Source organism: Anolis carolinensis, chromosome 3, assembly GCF_035594765.1.
Source record: "Anolis carolinensis isolate JA03-04 chromosome 3, rAnoCar3.1.pri, whole genome shotgun sequence".
Lineage (NCBI taxonomy): Eukaryota > Metazoa > Chordata > Lepidosauria > Squamata > Dactyloidae > Anolis > Anolis carolinensis.
Window position 1 is genome coordinate 110,539,499 of NC_085843.1, and position 22,565 is coordinate 110,562,063.

General features: G+C 36.9%; 1 protein-coding gene and 1 non-coding gene across 5 annotated transcripts in view; both read right to left on the bottom strand.

Moving 5' to 3' along the window:
• gabrg3 (gamma-aminobutyric acid type A receptor subunit gamma3) overlaps positions 1–22,565 on the bottom strand; it is a 506,296-nt gene that overhangs the window by 115,957 nt on the left and 367,774 nt on the right. The gene's annotated exons all lie outside the window — the stretch shown is intronic.
• Positions 8,897–8,980, bottom strand: mir1805 (microRNA mir-1805). Its single transcript, NR_129883.1, has one exon. It is a non-coding gene; the product is annotated as a microRNA mir-1805 (primary transcript).

Below are 22,565 nucleotides of genomic sequence, written 5' to 3' on the forward strand. Positions count from 1 at the left end.
CTTCCTGTGGAGGAGCCAGACCATCCTGAAAAATGGCCCAGATAAAAGAGGTGCATTGTGTGTTATCAGAGGAAACAGGAGTTTGAAAAAAGTGGAAGAGTAGATAGGCAGGCAACAGAAGCCAGTGGCTTTTCAATTGACCCACCTGTTGTCAGGATTATGTGTATTCATGCGGGAATTTAATGAATCCTAAGGTTTGAATTAAAAGTTATAGGTGTAAGCATGCTGCCAATGGATTCAGAGAAATGTGGATTTAAAAAGAAAATGTTCCATACTCTGATTGTGTGTTTAAAGAATGTCGAATAGAATGTGTGAAAGGAAAATTTCACTGTGAATATGTTATTTCATAAATATTACCTGTAGAGCCTCCCTGGAGTTATATGGCTTTCAACAAGCGTAGCAGTAGTATACTTAATATCCTGACCTGACTCCCTTGTTACTACATTGTTACATTGTATAGAGTTAATTTGCTGAAGTGGGGGGCCTTTATTTTGGTTTCTTTGCCTGCTATGCATACCTACTATGCTTGTCTATGGATTAATGCTTTTACAGACTTTTTCCAAGGCAGTTGAATGGCCAATTCATTATTCCAACTGTTCTGGGAGTTAATGTATTTTTAAAAATGTATATCCAGTTTTATCCTTTCATTCACAATTGCATTGGCATTAATACAAAGGTGTGTAAGAGAGAAAGAAAAGAAGCAGGAGAGAAGAAAACTATGAAAGTTATAATTTTAAACACTCTTGCTGTTCCCAACTGATAGTTTCAGGAAATCTTTACCTCTCTTGTATTGATTTTGGAACTGAACAATGTTTAACTCTGATACGTTTGAACCACATTCATTACATTTTATTCATGCAAACCAGCCTGGTGCAGTCTGAGCTGGCAATGACTGAAAGCAATCTCAGGGTTGTGTTAGGCAACCCAGCAATGATATTGAACCAACATGTGGTGAGTGTGGGAAAAGTCATGTTGGGGATCACTAGGAAAGGGGTTGAACATAAAAATAGCAATGCTTATTCTTCTTACAAATCCTTGTTGTAGCTGCACTTACGCTGTGTATAATTCTGCAACTCCAAACATGAGTTTGCAGAGCTCAGAAAAGTGCCCCAAAGTGTATTTAAAACCAGTGGCTGGAAAAAAAAATCCCACAGTGGCCATTTTGGTTGGGACATTTTGGGAATCATAGTCCAAATAAGCAAGGTCTCCAATATCTAATCAGAACTGATTAGATTTGAATGATGAGAGATTTGGAACTGATAGAAAACATGCTTCAATGCTTATACAGTGGGATTTTTGAATACAATACAATATAATGATTACAAGGTTCTGAGGTAGGCTGTCTCTGATTAGAATGTGCTCAGAAAAAAAAGGGCGAAAAAGCTATACAGTGTTTCCTTGCTAATCTGCAGTTTGGGTTCCGCGGATTTGCTGTATCACAGATTTTTCCATCCAGCCCTCCCTCCCCTTGCAGGCACAAAAGGGCCAGTGGGCCCTGCCTGCACCTCATCACCCCAGGAACAAGGATGACAGAACAGTACGTTTAAAGAGGAAAAGAGGGAGGGAGGTAGGGAGGCTATATTTATTGAAATAAATATAGTGCCGCTATATCGCGGTTTTCCACTTTTCGCGGGCAGGCCTAGAACCTAACCCCCACGAAAAGTGAGGGAGAACTGTATCTCCCAATGTCCTCCTTGGATAGCTAGCTTGCTATCATTCAGCAAGGCACTTCTTAAGGCAGGGTGAAAACTGCTGTACAGTGTTCCCTCACTACTTCACAGTTCACTTTGCACAGATTCGCTGTTTCGTGGTTTTTTAATAAACTCTAAAAGACTATTATAAATCATAAAAAATTACAATTTACAGCCTAAATAAGTGAGGAAGGAGAATCCAAAGGGAGAGAAAATGAGCCCAAGCAGCAACGAGAGGAGGAGAAGGCAATTTATCAACACACTATTGGTTGATAAAGACTTAAAATAGTGTATAAATACTAAAATAATGTATACATATTAAAATAAATATAGCGTCCCTACTTCACGGATTTTCACTTATTGCAGGTGGTCCTGGAACCTAACCCAGCGATAAGTGAGGGAACACTGTACTCCTTGACATCTCCCCTCCACAAGCAGAAAATTTACAATCTTTCTCCTTTTTAAAAACTAAAAATGGATGTCACATTTTCTCGGATTTAAGCTACCTTGGATGTTTTTGGGTACTAATTCAAGTTGAAAAAGGCCCTTTGCATAATAAGGAAGTGACACAAAAGTAATTAAATAAAGTCTCCTCCTAGTCATAAAATTCTTTGGTGAACACATAACCTCCTTATGTTTTCCTTATGTTTTCCGGGGGAGGGTGGGTAATAATTGAAGGCTCCAAATAGAATGTTAAAGACAGCATTTGCTACTCTAATATCTTAGGGGAAATCACATGGAAGGAACAGCCAAAAAACCTGAAATCTCAGCACAACATATCTATTCTTTTACTAGAGGTATTTCACAGGGTAGAGGGTTTAAAAGAATTTCAGCACTACTATTCCTTTCCAGAAGATCAAAAGGGACAACAGGATTCCAGAATAATTTTAATATTGGCAATAAAACTATGGTGTGCTCCCCAGGCTAACACAGTTCCCCTATGTTCATATCAATGGCAATTTGTACAGCTTTAGTATGTGACTATGCCCTAAAATGAATAGCTAGCCCTCACTGCAATGATAAGTGTGAAACAATGGGATTTATACAAATGTTGACTTAACATTCAGCAATTAATTCAGGCAGACAGCATCATGTAGAGGTCTGAGTGTTGAACAAGGACTCTCAACCATGAAAATTCATGGGGTAATCTTGAGCAAGTCATGTTATCTGAGCCCCAGAGGAAGGTAATGGAAAATCCCTCATAAAAAATCTTACCACAATAGAGTACAGATGGAAGAATGTTAGATTTTTTTTTAAAGTGTCAAAAACATTTTGTCAATTTGAAAGAAATCCTACCAAGGCAAATCCTGGACTGATGAGTATTATTGCAGTTTGGCACTTAATCTGCACAAAGTTTGAACACAGATGTTTACCAAGTAAAGCTGTACTTTTAATGTAAGGAACAGCATTTTCTATGCCAGAATTATATGTCTATGTATAAACAACATTTTCTGTACAGAAAATGTTATATTCAGGGTGCTCCTGGCCCAAATTAACTGCTATATATATAAATTAAGTGCAGTAAAATCAACAGCGTTCACATAAACTGTTAATTAAAGCACTCAGCTGCTAATCAGGAGTTAGTATTTACAGAAATAGACTTTCCTGATAATTCAAGTAGGCAATTTGTTTGTTGGATATGATGTAGAAATGTGTCTTAACTAGAAAAATAGACTTTTATTCTTTGAAATGCTGTCAGGTAATCTGCAATGTGGCATAAATCTAAACTACTATCTTCAGCTGTGCCTTTGTAGCTTCAGTGAAATGATGAACAACATGTACCATACAAATACCAAGACAGAACAAAATATTTCACCAGCATTGTCTGTTTTACAGTGAAACTCTAGATCATTGTGTTCATTCAACTCATATTAAAGGGTGACTCTTCAAGCAATATTTCAGAAATAAAAGGTTCTTTATTTTGCTTGATGTGGCAAAGAATGCACTGCTTTGTGTGTTGGGTATGTGTATGTTCACACACACACATGCAGGTTGTAGAAAGAAAAGAAAATCTTGCTTAGTAATCTTCCAATGAGCTAAAGCAGGGGTGGGGATTTAATAGATAAACTAGAGTCAAACCATTGAAATCAATGGGTCCAGCATAAGTGTAACTATACACATTTGCTTCAGTGAGCTTGATCTAGATAGGGCAAACAGCCTAATAACAGAGTTCTTTCTAGGTCTTACAATAGATGATTTATAAATTTGTCCTGTTGAACAGTCATTCCTTAAAAGCAGTCTGGACATTTCAAAAGATTATGAAATAACAGCTATTTAACGTGTTAATTTTCAAATCCAACACTTTAATTTTGTAACTGTCTGGATGTGTACAAATCATCTCCCTCATTATAATAAGGTAAAGGTAAAGGTTTCCCCTGATGTTAAGTCCAGTTATGTCTGACTCTGGGGGTTGGTGCTCATCTCCATTTCTAAGCCGAAGAGCCGGCATTGTCCGTAGACACCTCCAAGGTCATGTGGCCGACATGACTGCGTGGAGTGCCGTTACCTTCCCGCCAGAGCGGTACCTATTGATCTACTCACATTGGCATGTTTTCAAACTGCTAGGTTGGCAGAAGCTGGAGCAACAGCGGGCGCTCACTCCGCTCTCCGGGATTTGAACCTGGGACCTTTCGGTCTGCAATTTCAGCAGCTCAGTGCTTTAACACACTTCACCACCGGGGCTCCATATAATAGGAATCACTATTTAAAAAGTCAAGAAGTTTAGGTATTCAAGTCAATCCAAAGATTCTTTCCAGAGAAAAATAACAAAGGACAAATATTTCCTGAAAAACAATACTATCGATATGATTTGTTTTTTCCTGGGAAAAGAAAGGCACAAATTCAATTCACACATTATACTTATGGAATGGGAATCCTATCTGCATGATCAACATACCTGACATTGAGCAAATTATATCCTTATTGCCTTCTATGGTATCACTGCTCCTCCAGGGCAGACAACACAGTTTTAGGAAAGCACTACATTGTTGTTCCAATTTAGATAATCATATTTCTGTTGTAAGCACTAATGGAATGCTTCCAGAAAGTTTGCACTGGGATTTTTGATGAAAAGAGACAATTATGTTCTGAGCCAACCTTCTTTCAAGTTTTCTATTGTCTCTGGGCTTAGCTGAAGTCCTCATAACAATAGTGGCTGGAGGTTCCCATGTCACTGGGACAATAAATTCACTTTGGGACACAACTTAAACTTTAAAGGAACTATCCCAGATGTTTAATCAATGAGATTTTCATGTTTCCATTTATGTTTTTTCCCTGTACTGTTAAAGGACAAAGGAGCTATCCATAGTGCCTAACCAATGATGTAGATGCCAGACAACCCCCCCCCCCCCCATAAAAATGCTCAAAAGAAAGCCCTTAATGAATATCAGTGCTCTGTGGTTCATATAACCATTATCCAGGCCTCATCCTGGTTCCAGGGTTTCCTGTGTAATCAGCTGCACAACAAAATCACTTTCTTCAATACCAGTTTGAAACTGCATTAAATAGTCAGTGCAGATGGCCCTGAATGCTTGCTATAAGTTAGACATGACTTGAAGGCACACAAGAAGGAGAAGGTGAGGGTGTCCTACAGCAGAATAAGTTCAAGATCCTACCAAACAGAAACCAAATCAGAATTCTTTCAAACCGAGTCTTACCAACTGACTAAGAAGGAGCCATAACCAGGCCCAAACCCAAAACTAAACCTGAGGCTACTTCTAAATAGCAAATACGCAGAAAGATTCCAGAAAGTGAAATTGCATATAGTACAAGGCAGGATGCATGGCATTCCCTTTCCACTCTTCATACTCACAGGAACTTTGGGAGACAGGTGAGGCGAGGTGTTAATGGCTGGCTGAGGTCACCCAGTGCGTTTCCAAATCCAGTGAGATGTCAAACGCTGACCGACTAAGCCTCTAACTATTATGCCATATAGCAGTGATGGAGCAATGATGGAAGGCTATTTTCCTAAGCCCTTACTTATGGACTTCCCAAAAGCACCTATTTAGCAACTGTGGGAATCACAGTATTAGTTTAGATAAATCTTTTATTAAAAAATCTTACTGGTATTTGCACCATCTTCCAGGTAGGAGTAAACAGCAAAACTTTAATGTCCATGTTAGTCATGTATTTGTCTTTTCCTAAATACAGTAGACTCTCACTTATCCAAGCTAAACGGGCCGGCAGAAGCTTGGATAAGCGAATATCCTGGATAATAAGGAGGGATTAAGGAAAAGCCTATTAAACATCAAATTAGGTTATGATTTTACAAATTAAGCACCAAAACATCATGTTATACAACAAATTTGACAGAAAAAGGAGTTCAATATGCAGTAATGTTTTGTTGTAATTACCGTATTCACGAATTTAGCACCAAAATGTCATGATATATTTAAAAACATTGACTACAAAAATGGCTTGGAAAATCCAGAAGCTTGGATAAGCGAGTCTTGGATAAGTGAGACTCTACTGTAAATGCTATATGTAAAATATAGCTTTGATTTCAGACAATGAGTACAGATACTAAGATCGAAGCTTGCATTTGCTTTCTAGAATTCTATAAGGACAAGAATTTGAACATTCGCTCATTCTAACACTCACTCATTCATACATGGAAGAAAGCATTCGCTGTAGCTGTCCAAATGTAGATTGATATTTTTCAGATGCAGTTGGTTAGATATATTCAGAAGTTCTTAATGTAGTTTGTGTGGGCTTCTGACAGTTCATAGTTTGCTTAAAACCTTGCATGCCACATTTCAGTCAAATATAGATGGAAGCTTCTTAGTTCAACAGAGCATTAATGGTGAATATAGAATTTCAATGACATATGGGGTGTTAACATTCATGGAACTCATTTATCATAGAACTCATTTATTGTATAGGTAGAACAGCTTGACACAGTTGAATCAACTTGGGTTCACTTGAGTAGGTGTAGTTAAATATACACATTAGGCCCTATAATATATATGTTTACTGTTTAACTGTACCTATGCAAGCAAACCAAAGCTATTCTGCCAGAAAAAAAATATTAGTGTCAACCGGATTTTACAAGACATGTATTCTTGATGTGTTTAATTTTGAAAGCTCCCAAGTGAAGGAAATAAAGAAAAATCCAAATAAGCATCAAACTGATTAATTCCACATTGAATAAGTACATGGGCAACACATAAACATGTCAATGGAATTTTACATAGCAACCATTACTTCATTCCGATTATCCAATAGTTTGCAGTGTGTGCAACATATTTATTCAAAATACAGAATATGCAAATAATCTCTGGAATAACCTGATATTCATCATGCAGATTTGTCCTGATGGCTTCATTCTGCTAATTGTTCTGTAGGAAGAACAGCCCAGAGGCATGGTCACTGAGGTCTCATTGGCGGCAATCTGTTGGTATGAACTATTGATGCTACAGGGTTTTGGAAATTAATTCAACTAGTTTTCACATTAGAGTTACCCCCATCCAACCTCATTTATTACTATATTAATTTAGATTATGTATCCAGGGCTTGGATTAGATTCTGTTTTTCATTTCTATCTTCCATAATGCTTGGCAAAAACAGTTAATATTCTTATATGATTACAACAATATTGCTTAATTGTTTCTGAATGTTGCCTATTTCCAAAATGCTGCATTTTCACACCAATAGTGAACAAAGAGCAGGTAAAATTAAAACATATGAATACATACTCTACAATTCATCTAGAACTGCAGTGAAACATGGGTATATGCAAAGGTCAGTTCCAGGACCACCCATCAATGGCATGGTACCACAATTTATGGATAATTAAGTTCCATTATACAGCAGTAGAATTGCACCCCTTATAAAAAATTAAGGTTCACTTTTTGGATTTAAAATAAATGTTTACAAGCCATGGATAATTGAATCTGTGGATGCAAAGTTGGTGGATACAGCGTGATGAGTGTGTATGCCTTAAAACCGCAGCTGGGCTTTTAAAAAAAGGCAACATTGAGAGAGCTGTTCAAAATATGTTGACGTAACAAACAAGCAAACCTAGTGAAAATTCATAAACATCTGCTTGACAATATTGGGTGGACTAAATAAACAATGTGTTACTTAAACTGTAATTGGAATTTCAGAACCACAGAGAAAAATACAAAGGCCATGCATTATTAGACTGTATTGTCCAAAACATTTTAAGGACATTTTTTTTTACTTTAGTTTGGTATCTCCAACAGTGAAGTAAAAGTACCAAATGTATGATATTATTATGAAATTTTGGAAATAATTAAATGCTCATTGAAGCAATCAGATTTTAGACTTCTCAATCCAATGGGTTCATTAGAATACGTGACAAATGTATACACATTTCAAACCCTAGTTACTCAGTCTATATTAAAGCAGGCACTTCATAAACTTGCATTGTGATCATGATTATTGGAGAAAGAGCAATGGAGTAATTATGTTTCACTGTGTGAGGAAAGATAACAGCAAGTATTTTTACACTAAGGTTTGGGATGTTTCAATAGGAATGAGAGGATGGGAGCATTGACCTAGTACAAATTCTGTATCCTTTGCTTGTATGCAGTTCCTGAATTTCTATCACTGCAGGAAACTGGAATTTAAATTTAGCATTCAGAAGTACAGTTAAGCCTCCAAAGAAAAGAGGCAAGCAAAATTTTGAATGGGAATAGAAGAAATGTAAGTATTCTGGGTTCTTATGCTGGTTTATGACCATAATAAAGATCTGATTTGATTTGAGAGTTCTAGGTATGAATCATTTTTAGTATTTCACCCTGAAAAGCTGGAACTTGAGGAATTAAATTTGGGGCCTGATTCTTATTTGTGGGACAATGCCACCAAATAGCAACACCCCTGGCTAAAGTCCAATGTAAAAATATTGCATTTCCTGCTATAATTGCCTCTTCACTCCAAAGGATGAAAGCAAGTCATTGTTCATTTGCATAAGTGAATTAATTCAAATGCATGCACATTTTAAAATGTTTCCCTTGCCTTGTTCTGAGGCTGAGTTAAAGACTTCCAAACTAAAAGCGAAAAGAAACAGGTAGCCCTACTGGGACTATACTTTATTCTTACAGAGCATGGCACATCACAGATGATACATTCAAATCCTCACTTGTTCCAATACTCAGATGTATTCATGATTTTCTGTGCTGGTTGTTCTTAACTTCCCCCCTATTCTAGTCACGATGGAGTTGGTTTCACAGCCAGTGACACTGGAAAGTTCCTGGAGCTGTAGTGTTCCAATACAGGTATGTACTTGCAAAGCTCTGTTTGAAAGACTACAACTCCTAGAATGTTCCGTTCTTTCACATCATGCTTGAAGAGACATTAAAAATAAAATAAAAAGGTGGCACCTGTTGCAGGAAGAAATGTGGGCAGTAATAAAGCATTAACAGAAACACAAAAAATATTGTGAATAGCTTTCTTTCAATATTACATCACAGAATTCTTATTAATACAGGAGGGGACAGACATTTCATGCAGAAAAAAAGAGAAAGAAAGGGGTGGGCAATAGTACTCTCTGAAGTTCACTGTTGCTTTAAAGTACTCAGTTTTTGGTGTAGGTTACTTTGAATTCATCTCCAAATATGATTGTACTGGGAATCTATGTTTTTAAATCTGGTATACAATAACTCCTATAGACAGGAGAACATTGACTTGTGTAGACATGAACAGTGCAACTACTATATCTTCAGAGGATATGTTCCCAGACTTTGTGTGGATATTGAATTAATTGAAGGACCTTGAGCCCAAGAATACAACAGAGTCATGCTGAAAGACTTAGAAAATGTCAAAGGAGGACATATTTTGTTGGACATGGATAAATAAAACCACAGATACCAGCTCCACAGATATAGTGGTCATACTGTGAGAGCTTGATTTGAAAACATTTGAAAGTATGCTGAAACAAAAGCTGACATTTTTCTCCAATACATTGTATGCTGAAAATATTACCTCTTCTTTTTTTTAAAAAAAGAGAAAATAATCACCTTGTAGTACCACACAACTAGAAAAATTGTAATATTTAACTTATAGAGAAAGAAGAAGTGTGTTTTTTAAAACTTATAAAATGTGAATTCAATTACATATTTATTACATGATGGTTTATGTGTGTGTGGTTTGTAGCAAAAACCAAAGCAGTCCCAACATAAGGACAGTTATTTTTCTGACACTTGTCAAGTCTCCAAGCAAACTTTAACCTCACGAAAAAGCTGTAATAACTTATCAAAATATAAATGGGAATCCTATTTGATAGATACATATGTATAACTAGGTGTTACACATTTTCATCTGCTTTGTATTCATGATCACTATGTATCCCATTAATTCTCCAATCCCCATTTACCCATCAGCAGCTGCTGCGTTCGACAAGGGTTTGTTCCTGGGTGAGAGAAATGTTGGACTATTCTTTGTGCCAATCATTTTACAGATAATTTGAGTATCTTACTTGAATCTTCCAGGCGCCTTTCTCAGCAAATGGCTTGTGTGTGTGATTTTAAAAAATCTATTGTGCCTCTGCAGATTAGACTAATTGTGCCAACATATGTTGTGTGTCCATGTGTGGTTGTCTGTGTCTTCAAATCACTTGGTGATGCATGGTGACTCCATGAATTTTGTAGAATTTTCTTAGGCAAAGAATACTTAGAGGTGATTTTGCCATTTATAGATGTTCAGGATGGTGAAAGAAAAGATGCGAAAAAAATGATTTGTGATTCATCATCTTCACATTTTAAGACTCCAAACTCTTTCCAGATTAGATTTGATTTCCAGCTGAAGAATTTCTTTCTACTCCGTTATTCACTTGCTATCCTCCAAACATCTGAACCCTTCTGACACCTAGATTCCTTCCAACCCAAACCTCAGTCCCCACAGGTTCCATCTCAACATCTCTTTGGCCACATTCAGAATGCAGATGCACATAACTGACAGTGGCAAATCCCAAAGGGGTTACATTTATACTGTAGAATTAATGAAGTTTGACATCACTTTAACTGCCATGGCTCCATGCTGTGAAATTGTGGGAATTATAGGCCTTCAGTCTTATCTGCCAAAGAGTGATGATACCTCACTAAACTAGAAATCCCAGAATTCCATGACATTGAGCCATGGTAGTTGAAGTGGTATCAAGCTGCATTAATTCCACAGTGTAGATGCACCTTGGGGTAGCAGAGATTGTTATGTTTGTCTTATCTCTAATACCTGAAGGCTTGCTAAACAATTTAGCAGATGTTGACACATATATAAATATTATCATACAAGTTAGGGGGACAAGTATAAGGTTCATTTCCATTTTATTTAATGTCTTACTGTTTGCTATTTAATTTTCTTAGTCATGCTTAAGCTGCAAATAATACAGTTTGAGATTACACTGTCAATTATTTCTTCACTGAAATTCAAAAACAAAGACAAACAAATGCCAAGTGAAATTATTGCCAAAAATTAGATTCAATACAATAATTGTGTAAATAAATTAAATACAATACAAGTATAATTAAATTTTCATATTGAATTCACTTATTTGGTACTTGACTCTAGAATGTTATTGTTAATTGGCCTTTCCAAAAATAAATTTCATAACATCCAGTGATATGTGTGCATCTAAGCAGGGAACAATGCTTGCCTATATTGTTAGGAAATTGATGAACAGAATATAGTCTTTTTAAAATATGATTTTTTCAAATACAGTAGAGTCTCACTTATCCAACATAAACGGGCCGGCAGAATGTTGGATAAGCGAATATGTTGGATAATAAGGAGGCATTAAGGAAAAGCCTATTAAACATCAAATTAGATTATGATTTTACAAATGAAGCACCAAAACATCATGTTAGACAACAAATTTGGCAGAAAAAGTAGTTCAATAGCAGTAATGCTATGTAGTAATTACTGTATTTATGAATTTAGCACCAAAATATCACGATATATTGAAAACATTGACTACAAAAATGCATTGGATAATCCAGAACGTTGGATAAGTGAGTGTTGGATAAGTGAGACTCTACTGTATATCCTCATTGCAGAGGTTAAAATAACAGCAATCAATCAGTGCTGCATGAAGCAGGTTGTGGCAAAAATAAACTTACTGCAACATCATCTTGAGCAAAACAATCCCAGAGTCATGTCACACACCTCAAAGTTGTAAATACAGCAAATAGAAGTAAAAACATGATTTCATTTTAATCCATTTGTTAAAAGCCTGTTGAGGTTTTTTTTTTAAAAAAAATGTAAAGCCCGTATTTGGATTATTTCATTATAGTTCTAACATGGACTGCCCAAAAGACAAATAAATGGCTCTAAGGTCAAATCAAGCTAAAAATATCTCTAAATGTGAAGCTGTCTAAATGGAGATTATTGCAAACTGAATGTTTAATGAGAAGACATGACTGGCTGGAAAAGACAAAAATGTTTGATAAAGTAGAAGGCAGTAAAGAAAGAAGCAGACAACATTTCAGATGGATTGACTCAACCAAGGAAACCATGGCCCTGAATTTAGACGACTTGAACAAGAGGGTTAATAATGGGTCAGAGATCTTGCATTGTCAGTATAACTATCATGCAGAACCCTGTAATCATAATTATGTCTGACGATGCCTCCACCAGAACATGTCATTTCAGTCTGGTAGTGCCTTGACCAAACCACCCTGAAGTGACATCTGCAGTGCCCTCCCACTCATGGACTACACCGAAGACATGCAGCTGAAAAGATCTTCAGGATCATGCCACAACTGCTTTTTCTCAAGGTGCCTCAAAAAGGTGCACTGCAGACCTCATTTCCCATGTCCCAACCTGTAACATTTCAAAAACACTTTGCTTGGGAAACTGCCAGACTTCAAAGGTAGGATTTGTTTAGTTATTTACTGACAACAAGAACAAAAATGAGAAGAATATAAAAGCAACTACAACACAAAGCCCACAGTAACTCAGGAACTCCCTTTCCTCAAATCAATATTGCTCAAACCAACTTAGGCACTCTCTTTCCGCAAACCAAGCCCCATGTATATTCCTCTTGTAAAAATTCCAGAATAGTTGACCAGGTCAGCTTTGCTATGTATTCCCCCCTCCCCCAAGAGTTTACTTGCTTAGATATCATTCAATTAACATGTTACTCTGGGATAGTGATGGCACGCTTTTATGAATGCTATGAACAAGATTCTGTCCACCAGCTATTGCAATAGTTGCTATTTTCTTTAGACCACTGCTGCTGGTGATGATACAGCATCATTCAATCCAAGACCTTATGAAAAAAATGTGTTTCATGCATGCAAACAAGGTCAGACTGCTAGAGGTGGATGATTCAAGTTCCCCTTGAAAAGTGCTGTTATTTCATGGTGTGATGTTGTGTTTTTTCTGTTGGTGACACATACAAGTTCAAAGGAGAGCTTACTCTTCTTTGAATTCCTGTTCTGTAAGTATTTTAAAGGGAAAAGTATAGCATTTACAGCTACTTCCATCAACTGCTGAGGTTAGTGCTGACATCTAAAAACAAGATCCTTTTTGAAGTTCATTGTTGTAACAGAAAGGCTGCAAAGTGCACAGACATGAATGAATGAATGAGGTTCATCAGGAAATTGACCAGAACAAGCATTAACTGTGCCATATCCCCTTGCAGTAATATTTGGGCAAGAAAGCAAGAACTTCTGAATGATATTTTCTGCCAGTAATCCACAGTGATGTGGGAAGGTACCTGCTTAAGTAAAAATATTAACTTTCCTCAGGGTTCATTCAGACTTGCATTTTTTCCTCAAAAGATAAATTCTGCTTCATTATGTACTCTGAGGTTTCTCCAATAGCACTAAACTTTGACAGAGTCACGAAACAATGCTAAACTGTATCTATAAATATGGTACGTTTTTCAAGGGTAATTTTTATAATCCCAAACCATAGTGGCATTGTTGAGGAAGAATGCTGGACCTGAAAACAAAATTTATTATTTATTTACCACACTTGTACCCCACCCTTCTCACCCCAAAGGGGACTCAGAGCAGCCTTACAAAGGCAATGATTCGATGCCATACATATACAAATCGGTAAATAAACAACACATTAAAAACCAAACAATTTAAAAAATCAATATCAAAACATCAGTTAAAATCATGTAATCTAGGTCATATTCCAGGGCCGTTCCATTTGTCATTGTATTATTTTATAGTTTCTTATTGCACTGTTCAAATTTACTGGCCAAAGGCTTGGTCCTAAACCACGTTTTTAACTTTCTCCTGAAGGCCAGGAGGGAGAGGGATGATCTAATCTCACTGGGGAGGGAGTTCCATAGCCAAGGGGTTACCACTTGTCTCTTATCCCCATCAGTCATGCCTGTGAAGGAGGTGGGACTGGGAGCAAGGCTTCCCCAGAAGATCTTAACCTTCAAGGTGGATCATAGAGAGAGATACGTTCAGACAAATAAGCTCACACTAACGTTCACACTGAATTGTTCTCACATATAAGTAAATTTTGTGTCTACACAAACATGCATACATCTGAGCACTACATTCATTACACATCACATTTCTAAAGGTTATATTTAGAATGTCTTCTCCAGTGAAGAAACCTCCTTGATGTTGCAAAAGGCACTATAAAGTACTTCAAAGGTATCTAAAAATAAAATATTTGCCTTTGACATTTTTAAGTCATAAAATATTCATAAGGATAACTTTTTTGAAAATATGGGAAGAAGATAAGGAAACTCAACATGGTTTCAGCAAAATGCACTTTCCTGAATGAGATTGATCAAGTAGTTATCTTCAAATCAACAGGAACATGTGGTCAGTCCAAACACAACAGCTACAATACTAAATATGGTTATGGTTGAATCGAGTTTCTGGAATGGGTGTGGTACTCTTGTGTACTTACATGCACACAATCCTGTTTTCTTCAAGTTGTTTCACTAAAGTGTTGTTAGCCTTTGTGTTCTCTTTCCTCCCTCAATTGCTTGACACCATTAGCTGAGGAAAACACCATTAGCAAAGTGAATGCAACTACATTCTTAGATGTAGAACAGTGTCATTAGCAAAATGAATGAGGAAGTTAAGGATGGTTACACTGATGGAACATAATATAATGGGTAGCTTTGTGTTAACAGCAAAAGCCAAAGCAGACTCTTCCATAAGCTTCCACTACAGCAAATATTTTATCCTTGGCTACTGTACCTGGCCGTGCAGGAGCCAAGGATGAAACGTCCTTCTTGGCATGAGGCCACATGTCAGCAAAAATGTCTAGGCATGTCAATGCTGACACGTGTGTCATAGGTTCACCATCACTGCCCTATAGCATTGAGCCAGAGCAGTTAAAGTGGACAGCATAGATGTGTCCCAAGGTTTTATTTTCCATTACTGAAAGTTTTGATGTTTGAACACTTTTGTTTTTGAAGAAGGAATTATAAGCATGCAGCCATTGTAGTGCACACCTTTTTGGGCCAAATTACAAAGAATGTACATTTTGCCAATGCGTATTACAATCACTAGCAAATACTTTTTTTGGTTTCAGGCTTTTGAGCATGGAAATGCACATTAAATTTGATGGTGCATTAGACTCAAGTAAATACAAGTATTTCATTTGTACTATATAGATGCTAGCCTCATTTTTGCATTAAAACTGTAAGACAAAAGCTCAATCTGTAACATTATTGCATGATGAAGTTGGTGTATTTTTAGACCTATTTCCTCTACTAGATATTTATTGATAATTGGGGTTTAAAAATATTTTGGTTAAAGAAAAAATACATCTGTTCTCATTCATCATCTAGCTAAGCTTATCTGTAAGTATGGGAGAACGTTTGGGGGGAATAATGATGCTTTCATGTAACTGTTTCTATCCTTGTGTAGAAAAGATTCTTTTGTCATGAAGATAATGCAAAAAAAAATTAATTGAAATTATACACAGTGTGCATATAGGGCAACAAAGCATTACTCATACATTTTAGGAGAAATACAAAGCTTGTTTTCTTGAGTAAGAATCTTTCAGTTTGCAAATCACCAATGTGGACTGGTACGAGCAGTAAATGCCAGCAAAAGATCTCAAAGGTAGTTTCAAGAGTTACTATGGGAACAGAAGGAAACAGCTTCAGGAAGGTGAATGAAATCTCTTTAAAATGATCATCAAATAATCTGCTTTTTTCTAGCCCAACTTTTCAGAGGTATGTTGAGTAGGGGAATTCGTCTTTTATCCATTGTAGAAGTCCCCTGTTTTTAAGAGAATAATAGCTCTCATAGTTCATTAGGAAACTTATTACCCAAAATGAATGTATGTTCATTCAACAAATGGTAAGTGAAAATTCTTTGTAGTCACAATGTTTTAGCTTGTCTTAAGAATGAGGCAACATTGTCAACTCTCATCTTTATTATTTGCCTTTGCCATTAGCCGTTTAGCAAGAATTCTTAGAACTCCTGCTTAGGAATAAATATTATGGGTGTGACTTGTACATTGAATTTAGTAGTTGTTGTCAAATGCCTTCAAATTGACTTCAACTTATGGCTACGCTATGCATGACAGATCTTCAAATCTCCAATCTACAGTATAAATGCAAGAGGGTGCATCTGCACTTTATCTGCCATGGTTCAATGCTATGGTGTCACAGAGGCTGTAATTTTAGAAGGTCTTTACCCTTCTCTGCCAAAGAGTGATAGTGCCTCAACAAACTAAAAATCCCAGGGTTCCATAGGATTGAGCCACGGCAGTTAAAGTGGTATCAAAGTGAATTAGTGTCATGTCCCACAGTTGGTGGTGGTTAATTTATATAATGCCTGGCAGTCTGGTGATGGTTAACATAGTACCATGCTTAGCAGGATGGTGATGCTAGACATGATGTGGATGAAAGGTATGGAAATGATTAATCCCCTTCCTGGTTCTAAATACCAGAGTGATCTGTCTATAAGAACTCACAGGCAGCAATCAGGGAGGAGGTTGGCAAAGATAGGATGGAGCTGTGGTCAGCTGCATAAAAAGAGTCTGGCCAGAGACTATTTTTGGGAGCAAAGTATCTGTCATACTTGGCTGTGGATGCTGGTGGTTTTTCCCCCAGGTTGGTGGATGGTGTTATTCCTGACTTGTGTCCTGAACCCTTGAGCTGTTCCTTGCTGAACCCTGAGCTGTGGTGATAATCTTGTTTGTGAATTCTGTTAGTCTTGTATCCTGTTATGGACCTTGATGTACTTTGAATCCTTGGACTGATTCTTGACTATGGATTTTGTATCACCCTTGAACTCTGGTCTATCTGGTGTGACCTTTGGAACTATAGCCCTGCTTTGTACTCTTGAACCTTGGAACATTACTCTGTGAACTCTTGAACTGCAACCTTGACAATGTTCTCTTCTTGCTCCTGAACCATTTGTAGTACTCCCAAGGTTAATGAATCTTTGTTTTGTGACTACAGTTGTGTGCTATCTTTGTGTTTGAACTTGGACCTGGAAACAGCCAAATGTTTACATTAATGTTTTAAGTAAAATAGTTTTGACACAAGCCTGGTGTTGTTTGGTTACCTTCTGCCTGTATACCAGCAGAGCCCAGGATCCTAACAATTAATACAGCAGCTCTTAAGGCCTCGATTTCCTTGACTGAGTCCATCCACCTGGAATGACATCTTCATGTTTTCCTAGTGCCCTCCATATTACCAATCATTACATACATGGGTTATATTTTACTTTAATTTACAGAGACAGAAAACCGTGTTCGAACTAAAACTATTTTGCCTAACTCTAAAAGATACTGAGGTATAAAAATAATTATTAAAAATTACAATTATACTGTTTAAATGTGTCTACAGAAAGTTTTATATTTAAAAAGCAATTGTTTATGAAGCTGGCAGATGTATCTTTCTTGAGGCTTTACATATTTGTGGTTATTATTACATGAAGATATGTCACAGCTATTGTTTCATAATTATAATTTTATTTTAAAATTACTAAGAAAAAAATGAAAATGGACAAAAATGAAATCAACAATGTTGGGACGAAGCCATTATTAAAGCACATTTTTAAAATAAATTATAATAAATGTTTCATCTACTTCCCATAAGATCTGCTTTTATAACAACCAAAGCGTAGCAAATTTATTTTTAAATAAGTTTGAAGAAGACTAAACTAAACCAGATAGCCCAATTCATTTGCAGGAATAGGGATAAAGCTATAGCATAGGTTCAAGTGAAGAGTGAAGATTTGCCTTTACATAGGGATATACTATTTTCCTGCCCCTAATAAAATAAAATAATAGCTTTGTCAACTCTCTTATTTTGAAAATGCTGAACATATGGAAATCTTAACAACACCTGCAATATTAGCACCTGCAATATCACATCTGTAGCTTTTAAAAAAATATACACCTTTTTAGAACATGGAGATAAATATAGACAGTAAAGACGATGGACAGGGGATTATAGCTATTTTTCAGTGTCTAAACTGTTATGATTGGAAAAATATTTTGGAGGAATATAGCTTATTAAGAGCTCCATTACAGGGTCATTTATAGTATTATTAATAATCATATTTGAAGGGGATTCATTTATTTACATTAATAGTTAAAGATTAGCACATTAGTCTGTTTGTCCTAAAAGAATATAAAGGGATCCTCTTGCAATGTTGCATCTCAGAAAATGAAATTTCTAGCATGAGCTTTCCTGGATTCCAGCCCACTTTGATAAATTGCATTGATTAATCTCAAAGATGCTATGAGATTTCTTATATCTGTTTATTTGTATAGGTACAAAAGTTTATGACCTTATTATTCAGTTGAATTTTTATATCACACAGCGGCGGTTTGGTTTTTTAAAAAACAATTTCAAAAAGCAAACTATTTTAATTATTCAATAATAAGAAAAGAAACAAACTTGTAAAAAAAACCAAAAGTAATTTTCAGGTACTCAAAGAAAATTCTTGAGATCAGTATTTTCTTAACTGTGTTTTCAGGTTTTCAATAAGGGACAGTCAAAACAGGATATGCAGTGTTGACAGTCAGCAAGTAGCTATTAACAAGTGTGTGTGGTACCAAAATACCAAAGAAAAGTATTGATTTCCATTAATCTAGGCCTACAAGACTTAGGCCTAAAATTAACAAATTGTTCACAGTAATAAATTACATGTTACAGTACATTTCTTTATGAATGAACCAGTCCCAAAATATGGATTTTTGTGGCATTTTGTTCAAGCTATATATAAAAGGAAAAAAAAGTCTACTATCTCAAATATAAGACACCTATTAAAATAAGGGACATTCTCCAAATCCTACAAGGGACAAGCTTTCTGACCCTCAAAGAAGAGAATTCCTTAAAATAAGGATCACTTGGCAACCTTAAGAACCAATGTTTAGTGTTGAATTTAATGTGGGAATACACAGAAGGGGTTTCTTTGCAGAGACTGCTAAAGAAAGGGTTGTATCGGATAAAATAGAATGCTTGAGAGAAATACTTCAAAATATTTCAGTTCCTTTCCCAAGGGCCATTCAACTGATGCACTATGGGATTTAGTGTAAAAAAAGACCTTTAAGTAGAATTCAGGTCCACCATTATATTGCATAAATGGCTCATAGAAGTAAAAGTATTCTTAAATGCACAGATGTACACACACACTTGTTTAGTAGCACAAATAAGAAGAGGCACTATAGTAGTGCAAACTACGAAATGATTTCACCACAGAGAACGGAGGAAAGAATCAATATATAAATTGGAGTATAGTTCAGATTTAAAAATATATATAATTTCAGCTTTAAAAATTCAAATTTTATTACCTGTAACATATTATATATTTTAAATTTAAAAATGTTTTAATACATCATAAATTATAACACACATATACAATTATTGTTTTCACACACTTGACAAATCTGAAAAAAAATTGCTCCAAATCCCATAGCAATCACCACCCCTAGTATCAAAGTCTGGAAGTCCACAAATGTATTAAGTAGAGGAGTAACATATTACTTAGGAAAATGGCCTCAGCAATGTATCACTTCTTCAGGGCTCTTGTGGAGTGGAAGGTAGAATGGGATGGTTAGGGTGGTTACTAGGGTTGTGCGATCCATTTTGTTGTCCTGGATTTCAGTGGGCGGCCCAATCCATTTTTTGGGAGCCTCCTGAATGCAAGAGGACATAAATCCATTTTCAATCCAGGAAGCCGGATTTGTTTCTGATCTGGCCCAATGGGGGGAACTTCCCAGGCTCTCCTTCCCATCATTTTAGGCATTGTTTGTCCTTATAACCTTAATTAAGAACTGGATGAAAAGCACCAAAGTTAAGCTATTACTCTTTCAGGGCTTGTTTGTCCATATATGCTTCATTAAGACCTGGATTAAAGGCACTCCTTCTGGTGTTCTTTCCCTTCTGTCTTTCAAGGAGGCCTGGATTTAAGTCAAGGGCTTAAGATAACACTCTTTCTGTGATCCTTTCTCTTCTAGTGACTGTGTCTCTCCCTGCACTCCACATGTACCCGAAAGAAACTAAAAGCAGCCATTTCCGGCAGCCACTGTTCTGTTACAGCTAGAAAAAAAATGGCTGTTACAGGCATCTGAACCAGCCTGACCAGCCAAAGACTGTTTTTGAAAAAAAATCACGCACAACTCTAGTGACTACCTGGTGCACCAGCTCGGCTATCCCCTTCCCAGGAGGCACTGCTAGTCTGCTGGGGAGAGCATGGAGAAAAGCAGCAAATTGGTCCAATGTGCTTGCTTGGAATGGATTGGCTGATTAAGGGATGCTTGGAGTGAAAGTACCTCCTTGGTGTTTTCATTCACATCAGCTTCAGAAGCTTTAGGGTTTAGGGGATGTAGGCTAGTTGTGCTAATTGTCTCTTAGCCATCACTTAGCCATCACCCCACCTACACAGTAATCCTTGGCTCCAGGGGGTGGTTGTCTTGTTGGATAGTTTGGGAAGACCCCTGTAGTTGAGTATTCAAAAGGCTGCACCCTAAACTACATTCCACAACATTCTGAAGATGGTGGAAATGCAGGGCTGCTTGCTTTAAAACCCTGGTGTGATAATGTGGTTAATATGCTGTGAATTTTATTTTCATTTCTGTCTTAACGTTTGGACCAGTGGTTGCCATGGTCCTGGATCCAGGTTCCAGAGTACCTGGATAGGGGAATCAGAGTACCCAACAGGCATCAGGAAGGCATATACAAGTTCAATCAGAGATCTTGGGGGGGGGGGGCATGGGTGTAAAGGCAGCCATTTGCAGTTGATCCTCTGGGCACTGCAGGTGGTCTGGTCAGTGCCTGGATTTGGACCCATGTTTTGGTGCCTTCTGCCTCTGCAGCTGTAACTAAACAAAAGATGTTGCTATACATTTTCCACAAGCTATAATTCGCTATCTATAATTTCAACAAACTCAATCTGTATTTTGTTTATAATTATGTAATCACCCATCTGCTTTCAACATCTGTCAATGCTCCTCATCTTGTCATTGCCCATCTTGTCAAGTGCTTCAATGTCTACTGTAATTGTATCTCAAATACAGTCAAGTTGCCATGTACGTGTGATGTGGTATATTCATCTATGCACTCCCACCCTGTTCATGCAAGAATCAGGCACATGTGAAATAAGAAGAAAGAGAAGAATCATCACTGTGTCAAGGAGACATGCCATCTTATACTGTACTTTGAAAAGATTAATTGATATTACCACAAATCTGAAAAGCATTGCACTTGGAAATCACTCAGCTTTTAGGTGAGTTTTCTGCAGGGCATATTTACAGCAGTTTTTTTAAACAGGAGTAACTGTTCAGTAGGAAAGGATTTCCAAGTTATTTACTTTTGAGAAATGAGCATGTTTTGTGTAGCTTTCCTACTGAAGTGGAAATGACATTGTTTTCTTGTTCTGAGTGTGCTCTCCATGAAAATTATGGCATACATCCTTTGCTTACTTCATGTCACCAAAGCATTTATTAGTTTGCCTTGCTCGTTGTACCTTTCATTCTTTTAATGAAAACAACAAAATAGGCGACACGGGATATTACTTCATGAAGGGCAGAATAATAGAAAAGCAGTCCCCAATTAGACCAACATGGGGTTGCCTGGTGGTAACTTTGTGATGCATAAAATCAGTAAACACTACAAAAGAGGTTGAGTCTACCGAAAGCACAGCATTTACGTTCTCCATCAAAATTGCCCTCCCATTGCTAGACTGCCCAAAGTTGCTTTTAAACCTTTCAAATATCAGACCCAAAAGCCCTCCTGTGAATTAGTTCAGATGGATTTTTTAAGAATAAAAGAAAGAATATGCAAAGTGCTTTTGTTTTCCAAGCCTGATTTGGTGGCCTTTAACCTTTCCAGGCTGCTTTTTAAAATAAAAAATAAGGGAGGGCAGGAATTACCTCCAGAAGCTTCCAGAAATGGCAATTCATCTTTAAGATAGGCTCCAGGGCCTCCTTGCACTGAAATGAAAAATACCAATTTTTATCCCGTAGACAAAATACGTTTTTTCTGCAAGACAGAACTGTGCAATTGCAGTTCTATCAGTGGGGGCAGAATGCTTTGTAATGTCAAATGGAGAAACCAAACTTTATTGCCTCTGTTTTGTTCTATTTATTCCCATTCATTTTATGGCTATGTTGGGAGATCACTTTTAATCTATAAATACTTTTTTAAACATCTGAAACAGAACATGCTAGGGTTACCATATCATTACATTATTGTGTGTGTGTTTGTATGTGTGTGATCTCAAGATACCTGTCAACTTGGGGCAATCCCAAAGAATTTCATGGGGGGTGGGGGGGGGGGTGGCAATGAATACTCAAAAGTGTTTTTGCTAGTTCCTTCCTCTGAAATGCAGAATACATGATCTAGTATTTTTTGTGGTTTTCCCATTCAAGCACTAATAGGGCTGACTCTGTTTAGCTTCCAAGTTCAGACAAGATCCGGTTCCTTTAGGGCAGTGGTTCCTAACCCTTTTGACTCATTGAGCC